The sequence below is a fragment of the Procambarus clarkii genome, chromosome 39 (assembly GCF_040958095.1).
Source record: "Procambarus clarkii isolate CNS0578487 chromosome 39, FALCON_Pclarkii_2.0, whole genome shotgun sequence".
NCBI classification, from domain to species: domain Eukaryota; kingdom Metazoa; phylum Arthropoda; class Malacostraca; order Decapoda; family Cambaridae; genus Procambarus; species Procambarus clarkii.
The window spans coordinates 5,654,314-5,667,517 of NC_091188.1; positions in this window are offsets into that span (position 1 = coordinate 5,654,314).

Below are 13,204 nucleotides of genomic sequence, written 5' to 3' on the forward strand. Positions count from 1 at the left end.
GAGTGGAGAAGATGGATATAGGCTTATGCAAAATAGTGGAGGACGTTTATATAGGTCTGTGCAAAGGCTTCATGGAACTTCCTCAGAACTGTATACAGGATTGGAAGAGCTTTATACAGGACTGTACAAAAATAGTCGAAGAACATCATGCAGGACTGTTGAAAAAACGTTTATATGTTTTATAGGCTTTTATAACAGTATAAGAACTTTACATAGGCTTTTATAAGAATATAAGAACTTTCGATTCACCAATCAGAAGCGGGCTGGCTGGAAGTGGTGGTTTGGTGATCGAAGAAGGGGGGAGGTGGAGAGCGAGTGTCGGATACGTATGCGCCTGGCAAAACGTATTTTACTCAACATGATGATAGGAAAGAGCAGGCCAAGAGATTATCGTAACAATATATATATATATATATATATATATATATATATATATATATATATATATATATATATATATATATATATATATATGTCGTACCTAGTAGCCAGAACTCACTTCTCAGCCTACTATTCAAGGCCCGATTTGCCTAATAAGCCAAGTTTTCCTGAATTAATATATTTACTATAATTTTTTTCTTATGAAATGATAAAGCAACCCTTTTCTCTATGTATGAGGTCAATTTTTTTTTATTGGAGTTAAAATTAACGTAGATATATGACCGAACCTAACCAACCCTACCTAACCTAACCTAACCTATATTTATAGGTAAGGTTAGGTTAGGTAGCCAAAAAAAGCTAGGTTAGGTTAGGTTAGGTAGGTTAGGTAGACGAAAAAACATTAATTCATGAAAACTTGGCTTATTAGGCAAATCGGGCCTTGAATAGTAGGCTGAGAAGTGCGTTCTGGCTATTAGGTACGACATATATATATATATATATATATATATATATATATATATATATATATATATATATATATATATATATATATATATATATATATATATATATATTTATTGGTAGCAGTCTTTCTTGTACACATGTTGTTGAAGCTTAATAATTCTAACACGAATTTTCTCAATATTTCTTATGTTTTTCTTCACTATCGGTGGTAATGGAAATATCAATTCTCCAAAATTCCTTTTTATTAATGGTCTGACGCCTAGAAGCGATTTGTAAGGGGTTCTTACATTCTCAAAGACTTCTTTACACTTAACATTATACGTATGATACACTTGATACACTGTGTATGAAACATTTGACTTAACTCTTGTTTTTCATTGGTTTTTGGTGAGGTGGGTACATGAGAATGGAAGTAACTGCAGAGGGCCTATTGGCCAATACGGTGCCTCGAAGTGGGTAGAATATAGTTGTGCATTAATGCATGTGTGCATGTGCATCAACAGCCAATAGAGGCAGCCAGTAGAGCCTATATCACAGGCATAATGGGGACTATAGCGGGCTCCTTTGGGTATTACAGGTTCCAAGCCACTCCTCTCTCAGCCTTACATCAACGGTTCGTCCGGGCTTTGGGGGTTTTCCTTTCGTTGCGTCAGCTTTATCTTTCAGAAGAGTCGTCTTCCCTCATCCCACATAAGATTGTTAGTCAATGAGAAAATTCAATTGGAGCAATGCGGGGGATCCACAGGATTCACTGGAATCCTATGTTGTGTACCTGATAGCCTCTCGTGGTGCAGAGGTAAAGCGGGCTGCTGGGAAGTTCCCAGGTCGAGGGTTCGAAACTCCAGCATTGCTCAATTTGATTTTTTTTTTCTCATTGATGAATCATGTTAGTGTGATTTCGTGGTGTAATTGTTTGTCAAGTTAAGCAACTGAGACCATCGATTGCTCAGGCAATCAATGCAAGACAAGCGCTTCTTGGTGAAGCAGAGACGCACTTCCTCTAGTGCGTCTCTGCTGATGATGTTCATCACCAATGCAGCAGACAAGAAGCAACAAGCAGGTGATGTGCAGCAGGCTGAGGCGGGAGACCGGCTACGGTTGATTTCAGGCCGAAGCATTACGATATCTATCTCATGTGTGACCGTTGTAGGCAAGGATGTGTCAATCAGAGGCAGGCCGGGTGTAGTCTGCACTCTCGTGGTGGTAGTGCAATCCCGTTCTCGCACTTGCTTATAATCAATATCTTGCTTATGAATAAGTGCATTTGTGACATATTAATTTATTGTGAATATCTGAGTTTACCTTGAAAAGCTGAATAGAAAACCACAACCTAACCAAACCTTCTTAGTATGTTAATATATTCATTTAGTACTGAACCTATAATTGGACCACTGCAGGCTCGGATCTCAAGGTCACGTCTAACTGTCTGTCTGTTGAAGGTGCTGTCAGTGTAAATAGCAGGTGTTTCGTACGGGCCAATTGGACTCCTTCTCAGCTGGTGTGAGGCGCCTGCAGGTGTATGTGTGTGTGTGTGACGTAGGGAGATTAATGGTCTTGCTCCGCCAGTGTTCATACGAACAAAGCCGCACAGTTAATGAAATCCGGGAAAATTTAGGGGACAGTCAAATATACATTTGTTCAATGTGCAGGGCTACATAGTCGCAATGGATGGCGTTTTTACTTGATACTTCCCTTCCCCTTCAATGCAGTTGTTGGTATCACCAAGATTGTAACCTTTTGTTGGATGTCTATTTGTGTGAAATATCTATTTGAAGCCTCTTTATTGCTACTTTTGGCTATGTACTTAGTCATAGGAGTATTTGTGTCCACGTCCGGTAAGACACTGCAGGGGTACAGGAAGGACTCCCCATGTTTATCAACCCGAGTGGTCGGTGACGTGTTGATTGATTGTGATGTGTGATTGTGATTGACACAAAAACCACCCTGGAACAGATCAGTCAAACCCCCCATGTATTGGCAGAGTGAACATGACGATATTATATTCCATCCAAGTTCAGGGTTTGTCATAGTCCAGGACGGACTAAAATGCCGTCACCCGCACACACGGGTGTGAATTAACACACACACACACACACACACACACACACACACACACACACACACACACACACACACACACACACACACACACACACACACACACACACACACACACACACACACACACACACACACACACACACACACACACACACACACACACACACACACACACACACACACACACATACACACACACACACACACACACACACACACACACACACACACACACACACACACACCGTAGCTATCCATCCCGTAGCTATTCCTGTAAGGCGGGACCAAAGAGCCAGAGCTCAACCCCCGCAAGCACAACTAGGTGAGTACACACACACAGAGTGGACAGCGCCAGGCGAGATGTCACTAGTGGAGTCCCACGGGGATCAGTTCTTGAACCTATCCTGTTTTTGATATACGTAATTCATCTCCTAGAGGGAATAAGCTCATTCTTCTCAAAGTTTGCTAACGAGGCAAAAATTACGAGGAAGAATAAGATAAAGACAGCAAGAGGCTACAAGATGACCTGGACAAACCTGAAAGAATGGTGCAACAAATGGCGAGTAGAATTTAACTCAAGTAAGTGTACACTAATTAAACAAGGTTGTACGGAGCAGGCGACCGGAAACAAGGTACCAAATGAAAGATGAAATCGTTCATGAAACCGATATAGAGAAGGATCTAGACTCTAGAGGTTGAAATCACACCGAATTTGTCTTCTGAAGCACACATCAAAGGCATATCATCAGCGGCATACGTGAGGAAAGAGTACATATATTGAACCTCACATCGCTGAAAGACAGAAGGGTTAGGGAAGACATGATTACCACTTACAAAATTCTCAGAGGAATTGATGTGGTAGATAAAGAATGGATATTTACACGGGTGGTACTCGCACACGGGGACACAAGTGTAAACCGAATACCCAATGAGCCACAGAGGCATTAGAAAGATTTTTTTCAGTGTCAGAGTAGTTAACAAGTGGAATGCACTTGTGAAGTGATGTGATATAGGCAGACTCCATACACATTTTCATATGCAGATGTGATAGAATTAGGTCTGGAGTTAGCACATTAGACACCCGACGGTTATTAAAGGCGGTGTCCAAGAGCTATGCAGCTCAATCCAGCAGACGTAGATAGGTAGCACACCCACAACTTGTGGAAGGTGAGAGACATGAATATTAAACATGAGTGTTGTCGCTACCCAGTACCGGTCACACGGGAGTACGCAGTCATTAGCACTAAGTGTTGACGTCGCTCAACATTTCATATATCCCTTATAAGCTTGGAGTGTAAAGTATACTTGTGGTATACATATGCATATCCTTTCCAGCTGAGGGTGGAAATACTTATATAATATACCTGTATCTGTTCTTCAGTACACGGCACATTTTACGCTTAAGCTTATGATGTTTTAAACATCAACATTACGTGTTCGAAGCTGGAGGTGAGCGACCTTCACACACCGTATGCGAGACGCATGTCGGTGCCCTGAGTCAACAGGGAACTCTGGGCGTTCCTACTTGCTAACTAACTCTCATCTTCCCAACTTCTGCGTTAAGCGCCCTTATATATGTATATATATATTATATATATATATATATATATATATATATATATATATATATATATATATATATATATATATATATATATATATATATGTCGTACCTAGTAGCCAGAACTCACTTCTGAGCCTACTATGCAAGGCCTGATTTGCCTAATAAGCCAAGTTTTCATGAATTAATTGCTTTTCGACTACCTAACCTACCTAACCTAACCTAACCTAACTTTTTCGGCTACCTAACCTAACCAAACCTATAAAGATAGGTTAGGTTAGGTTAGGTAGGGTTGGTTAGGTTCAGTCATATATCTACGTTAATTTTAACTCCAATAAAAAAAAATTGACCTCTTACATAATGAAATGGGTTGCTTTATCATTTCATAAGAAAAAAATTAGAGAAAATATATTAATTCAGGAAAACTTGGCTTATTAGGCAAATCGGGCCTTGCATTGTAGGCTGAAAAGTGAGTTCTGGCTACTAGGTACGACATATATATATATATATATATATATATATGTATATATATATATATATATATATATATATATATATATATATATATATATATATATATATATATATATATATATATATATATATATATATATAGTCATACATTAGTCTCAGGTGACTATGTACTTCCGCTCTGGTTGTCGGTTTGGAGAGGCCTCTTCAGGGCGGAAAACCAGGGTAGGTTGATACGGAGAAGTTGTTACCCAGGCAGCAGGTTTCCTTCCCCTCTCCACGGCGCTGAAAATCTCCAATGGAAAGGCAAACGCCAATACGATTGGTTCCAGCGCCGTCGCAGGAACTGTGAGCCCCGGAGTTGACCTTGAAGTTGGTGAAAGAAGGCACAGGGACTCCAAACCCGTAGACCGCCGTGGTCGGGGCTGGAGAAGAACCACCTCAGCTAGGGCAAGAACGACCCCAGCCTCCTGAAGCAGAGCCTGGGGGGCCGCACGAGCCCCAGGAGGTGGACGTCCCGGTCCCGCACTCACGGGTTCCAGACAGAGATCGGATGCAATAAACATCCGATCCTGTTGGATGTAATATTATATCCGTATCGTCTCAAGGGATGTAATAATTATTGAATTCTTTGTTGAATATAACATTAAAGTTGTGGATAGAGGTGGCTTCCACGGCTTCTTCTTTCAGTGTGTTCCACTTGTTGAATGGTAAGTGCCATACCTGCATTGTCCACATCTGTGACGCACCTGCACCGTATCTGCTTCCACACCTGTGATGTACCATTCATAATATTTAATAATACAATTGACTATGTATGAGAAGTACGGCAGTCACATACGAAGCACACAAGTCATGCTTTACCTATACAAAGTTCTCTACAGGTTCAAGAACCCGTCACCACGTTTCCTAAGAACGAGTCACAAACCGACACAATTCGCCAATATAAAGGCCAAGGAATGGAAAGAAATCCCAAAGGAAAGGCCCATTTTTGGGGGGATTCCTTCATTTTGTGTTTTCTTTCACCGTTTTCTTTCACTCAGTCTTGCTGTTTTGTTTACCAGAAAAATAAATGCTAGTTATTTCTCGCAATTAAGGATGAGAGATATCCGTCGCTAGTAGACTACTACTACTACGATATCTTCGTTTGCAATTGACGACGAGACAAGATCTCGTCGTCCGCCGGCGCAAGATATCTCCCCACACGCTACCACAGTCTGCTTCCCGCATGTTTGAGAATTCACGGCGGAGGTGGAGGAGCAAGCCGGCTTCTCAACTTTGCGTTTTTTTCTTAGTTATCGTAAAATATTCACGTTTTCTATGCATCAGCCCTTGCATACCTGGGCTGCATCCTGTCTCGCGAAGCCAGCCAGGACTTAATATGAAAAAAACGTACGATAGATCCGATACCCATGACTCCACAAGCTGGAATAAAATTCCTGACCATCAGAGCTCATGGGAGAGTTTTCTGCCTCCGGATAGGGTTTCTATTCTTATCAAAAACTGCCATACTCTCCTGATTGGTCCTGATTACGAACCATAATCCTGATTATGACCATAATCCTGATTGGTCGATTACGAACTGAAACAACAGAATCTAAATAAAAATTCAGTGTGTTGTGACTTTGATAATACATATATAACAAAAGAAATGCCTAATTCATAGGTAAAATGATCATACTATCTTTAGGTTAAATTGTATAGAATTTCTACCCATATAGTTCGAGGTGATAGGAAGAGCATAGTATGATTATCAGGTGTGATAGGAAGAGCGTAGAATGATTCACAAGCATGATAGAAACCTAAGGGTTAAGGCTAAATGTGAATGAAGTCATGCTTATATGCTTCTATATGATTGAAAGAACGTCGTACGCCTCTTAAGTAAGCTGCAATGGTTCAAGTTCAAGTTCAAGTATGTTTATTGAGATAAGCAAGAAATACATCTCAAAGGGATAGAGTAGCTTAGGCTAAGCTGCAATGGTACATGATGCCAAGGATAAGCTTCGGGTCGCAGCTGTAACGTGACTCGATGAATGGATGGATGAGAGAGAAACGCCATCAAACAGCTTAGACTACAGCATCTATTCTTACTGTTTTCAAAGCGTTTTTAAAATCAATTGTAATCAGAAGGTTCCAACGTTTTCAACATAAGCTCGTACTGCAGGCTTGTGGGGCGACGAACTCTGGAATATTTCGAATCACTTATAGTTACTTCCCACCTCGCTATACATATATGCATAGCGAGGTGGAAATATATTTACCTATACATACATATGCATATCTAGTGCGTCGAGTCACCAACACCATAAGTCTGTATATTTGCAAAATCCCGCTAACATTATCTTACGCCTATGTGTTTGGTCAATACAGTGACGTGATGTGGTGGATGGTGTTAATATCCACATAGTGGGAACACGAAATTGAAAGTCCACATTATTATTAGTCAGGGGTTCTCTTGAAAGTGTTAATTAAGAATTCATAAAACCTATACAATCGAATGGTTATCAATTTAATAATCCGCTCACGTCGTGGTGACGTGGGTCAAGGTGCGGCCCGCGGCCTCGCGCCTCTGATGGTCACTATCATCCTAGCTTGCCAACTTACTTCCCCACCTGTTAATTGTCATATATTTAATCTCCTTTGGGTTAGGATATTACACGTTTACGCGTCCATTGTAATAGTTACATCGTGTCGCGCGAAGGAGACCGCATGAGCATTGTGCACACAGTGGTGCCACAAAAACAAAGGTATCAAAATGTAGTGTGAGTACTACGGGAGAGGTCGACAGCGGCCTGCGGACCGCCCCTATACCAGCCTGCATTCAGAACTTCTTCAGCCTCCAGTTTAACGAGGCAGTGTGTGGTGTGCTTGGCTTGAGCTGTGATCTGTTTAACTCTTGTGTTTTAAGGTAGGTTACAAGGATTTCTAATTAGACTAACCATTTCTTCCATTGACAATGTTAATTGTAAATTGGGCAAATTCTTGGCTAAAATTATGGCAACTGTTACTAAAAATAGTTCATTATACGATTGAGAATGTATTGCAATATGTTAAGGAAATTGGTGATCTGAAGTTTAATTGTTGTGTAGTTATGACCGCTCTGGGTGTTGAGTCATTGTTCACAAACGTCCCACTTAAAGAAACTTTACACTTGATATTGAACATTCTAACTCAAGAAGAATCTTGTAATTTTGATTTAAATATTAAGCAGCTTGATAAACTGTTAAGAGATCCCAACTTCAGATTCAGTGTATTCTTTTAATGGTAAATTATACTTACAAATAGATGGGGTAACAATGGGTTCATCTCTTGACCAATCTTATGCTAATATTTCCCCCTGTAATTTATTAAAAAGAAAAATTTAGAGCTCTAATTGTTCTTCTGAATGTAATCCTATTTTCTATGTCGATATGTGGACGAATCTTTTCTTATCTTTAATGATGGCTCGCGTGTGGATAAGTTTGTTTCGCATTTAAATTCTAAACATTTGCATTTGACTTTATACACATGAAATTAAAATAAATTTTAAAACAGTCTTTCTTGACTCATTAGTTACTAATATTTAGGGGTCAATTTTCTACTGCCATTTATCGTTAACTTTCTTTCACGGGATTTGATTTACATTAAATACCTTAATTTACCTAAAGGTCAGTATAGCTTTAGGGGTCTCAACGAAGACAGGAAGCCTCCGGCTTGTCAAAGTTTTCTCCATTTGTCCTGATGGAGCTGGATTTTGAAAATTCAGCAGCGTTTTAGTATTTACGGCTTCGGCGGGTAGACAAGAGTACATATGTATATGTCAGAAATGCAAATGAATCGTATAAATGTACAGAAATACTAGGCAGTCAGCACGTGGAATGCAGTTAAACAAGTTGTGGAGGCCACCTGCGAGCACAACGTTCAGCCGAGGCTCGACAAAGGACTCGAACGTCATGAAAATAGTAAACGCATCCGGTTCAAGAAAGCTACCAGCAGGCACTCTTAGTTAAATGTTGTTAAGTACCAACCATGTACTGTACTCACCACAAATATACTACCTCTACCACCCTTCATTTTACTGTACTACTAAGATTAGTATCATCACCACTAATGTCTTCTACCCATCATTACATGTGACACTCATCACTCATGGCCTCTACCCATCATCACATGTGAATATTACTCAGAGTCACGATTCCTCTGTACTCACTAACATCTAAACTTTTCCTCATGTTGTTACTGCATTCGTACCCAAGACGGTTCAACACAAATCGTTATCAGATTGTCAAAACCGTATGTTTCGTTGGTTTAGTATGTATTAACTATTTTAGGCTGTACTCAGCAAGTTGTGCTTCCGGAGGTTGAGCTTCGGTTCTTTGGCCCCGCCTCTCAATTGTCAGTCAACTGGTGCACAGGTTCCTGAGCCTATTGGGCTCTATCACATCTACATTTGAAACTGTGTATGGTGCCAACTTCCACCATATCACTTGTTAATGCATTCCATATACTAGCCACCGGCTTCCTGTCCTCGTCGACTCCACTAGTGTTAGTGGCTCCTCAGGTAAATTTTTTAACTACTCTGACACTGAAAAAGACCTTCCTAACGTCCCTGTGGCTCATTTTGGTACTAAGTTTCCACCGTGTCCCCTTGTTCGCGTACCATTCGTGCTGAATAGCTTATCTTTATATATCCTGTCTGCGTTCGGCTTGGCCTTGGTTGCCCTTGGCTACCCTTATCATTGTTAGGATAGGCTGGGTAAAGTTAGGTGGGTTCGGGTGAGATTAGGTAGGTCTTAAAATTCGTTATCAAACCTCCTTGTGTACGATTTGAATTATAATCATGCAGCCCATTAGAGAAAACACATTGAAAGAGAATGAAATACCATATGAAGGGAGACTGCAGTAAAATATGAGCCACGTCTGTAGGTTCAGTTATACAAGTATCAAATCTGTGATACAAAGCTTGGACAAGTACTGAGAAAAAAAAAATTCGTATAGAGCTATCGCGGATGTTGATTGGGTGGGAAACGATAGCCGTTTTCCCCTATAGCTGCCATTAGTTTATACAATGTCCTAAATATTGCAGTGTGAATGCTGTTGTGAGGTTAGAAAGGTGATTAGATTGTAATTTTTAACTATATTTATATTTTTAAATATTGTACATGTATCATACATGATCATATATTTATTACATATTGTATAAAATAATGTTAATATTAAATGTGATATTTTCTTGAACAAAAACGCACTGTGCATTCAAAATTCAACAAAGAATAAATTGCCCGGAACGCTGTGAGAACTAATGTTTTTTTGGCAATGTAAGCCAATAGCATGAATGAAGTATACATGAACCGTGTCCGTCGCTCTACCGTCCAGCCCAAGTGGTTGGGCAAAGATAGATTAAATTAAAGCAGGCACAGTATTGAACAAACTAACCACACTAACACAGTGTGAACACTAACACAGTGTGAACACTAACACAATGTGAACACTAACACAGTGTGAACACTAACACAGTGTGAACACTAACACAGTGTGAACACTAACACAGTGTGAACACTAACACAGTGTGAACACTAACACAATGTGAACACTAACACAGTGTGAACACTAACACAGTGTGAACACTAACACAGTGTGAACACTAACACAATGTGAACACTAACACAGTGTGAACACTAACACAATGTGAACACTAACACAGTGTGAACACTAACACAGTGTGAACACTAACACAGTGTGAACACTAACACAATGTGAACACTAACACAGTGTGAACACTAACACAATGTGAACACTAACACAGTGTGAACACTAACACAGTGTGAACACTAACACAGTGTGAACACTAACACAGTGTGAACACTAACACAGTGTGAACACTAACACAGTGTGAACACTAACACAGTGTGAACACTAACACAGTGTGAACACTAACACAGTGTGAACACTAACACAGTGTGAACACTAACACAGTGTGAACACTAACACAATGTGAACACTAACACAGTGTGAACACTAACACAGTGTGAACACTGACTCATTATAAACACAAGGAAGTTGAACATTCCGAAGCGTTTCACTGACATTATCTTCAACAAGTCAATATAAATAAAGATTATTATTATTATTATTATTATAATAAAAACGAACACAAGGAAATTACTTGTAGGTCGCTTACCTCACAGTCTTTGTTACTCCTCAACTTCTTAGAAGTCCCTCGTGTGTAATGGCGTCATGTACCTCCCCCCCTCCCCCTTCATGTCCCCCCACCAGCCCGTCCTCCTGTCCACCACCAGCCCGTCCTCTCCAGCTGTCTGAAAATCACAAATATGATGAACTAAATTGCCCGAGTCTACCCTAGCCATAGACTCACTAATAGAAAACGGGACATCACGTCTATTTCTGCGAGCTGGTGTGATTTTGTAGAACATCATATTTTTGACGTCAAAATACGCTGTATTATTCCAGAGGACAGGTTGCTTTCTCCAACCCTGCCTCCCAAATAGTACATCGTATTTTGACGTATTAACCCCCTCACCTTCCCCTAAGGCCAAAAACTGATGCACTACAAATCAAAGAGATGCGCAAAATTGACGGGATGTCCCGTTTTCTGTTTGTGAGGGTCCTCGGTTAGGGTAGCCTCGGGTAACTTAAATATATCATTTTAATGTCGTTGAGAACGGCAGAGAGAGCAGATTGCTGCATCATCACCTGTGTATTAGTGTTACGTTTTTTCCCGTCTCTCAGGGTCTCGTATTACAGTCTCTGTGATAGTACTGACCCCTTGTCGTTTTTATTTTAGCCCAACACGGTAAAATTATGCTTAATTTTAATAATATTAAATAATAAAGCCTTAATAAAATTATTATTATTATATGTGATAATTACTTCGATATGGAATGATCATTTAAAAGAAGGAATTAATCATCCCCATGCCTAGTGTATTAATTATATTTAAAGGAAGGAGGGCACTTATGCAATCTATAACTAATTTTTACGAATAAGGAAAGTATATGCAACTGTTCAAGTGGTGACCTCATGGCTACTTCTTAGTCAAGTGAGTAGATATCACTCTTAAATGTAATATTATCTAAGCTACTGTTTTGACACTTCCAAGATAATTGGATTTAAGGTTACATGCATTTTGACCTTGTCGTGAAGTGTTTGGAGAGCTTCTCTTGCCAGAATACTTCTTCAAGTAGATTTTGGTTATACGGTCTTGAGACGATATTTTAATGTCAAATTCCCACCTCCTTCCTCCTTCCAGCTTTTATTGTGGATACACACAATAAATGTTTAAAATTCCCTCGTGTTTAGGAAATATAATCATCTATAATTATTTAAAATATATAGAAGAATTCCTTCCTTCTAATAAATATTTAATTTATTCCTTCTAATAAATATTTAATTTATTTTCGTAAACCAGCTCTCAACTGGAGAGTTTTTTCATTAATGTTGAGCCACTGCTCTGGTCTGGTGTCGTCCGTGGTTCACAATTTAAGAGGTGTGATGTTCGCTATGTGGAAAGTACGTCACGACATTTTAAACACCGAATCTATGAATATATCCTTTCTTATCGCACCGGGTTGAATATAAGGCAAATTGTCTTTTCTGGTGAACAATAAAACTGTATAATGAACATTGGAAGGTCAATTTTTCAACTTCCTTCGCAAGTAAAGATTAATTATATTATATATATATATATAATATATCAGCTACACGCGCTGCTCCTGCCACCAAGTCATCAGCTGTCAAGAGAACGATGAATTAAGATCGAAGTATCACCCTTCTAGTTTACAACTAGAATGAGCCGGAGCATAATACAACTTATGCCGGAGAGCTGCTAAGATGAATGACAATGTTGACCAAACCACACACTAGAAATTGAAGAGACGACGACGTTTCGGTCCGTTCTGGACCATTATCAAGTCGATTATCACAATCGACTTGATAATAGTCCAGGACGGACCGAAACGTCGTCGTCTCTTCAATTTCTAGTGTGTGGTTTGGTCAACATTTTTCAGCCACGTTATTGTGACTTTTATCTGCACATGAATGACAATGTTACTGTGCCCTTTGACGTTCTTTCTGTCTCTAATACACATCCTTATTCGTTGACTGCTGTGAGAGCGCTGAGCCCGAATGACTATACAATACTAGGAAGGGGCTATGAGCGCAGACAGTGAGCTAGGAGGTGAGGACGGGCTGAAGGAACGGGTAGCTACCTAAACCATGAGTATGCATGCGACCGGCTGTTTGCAATACAAACCTGTCCCACTCGAT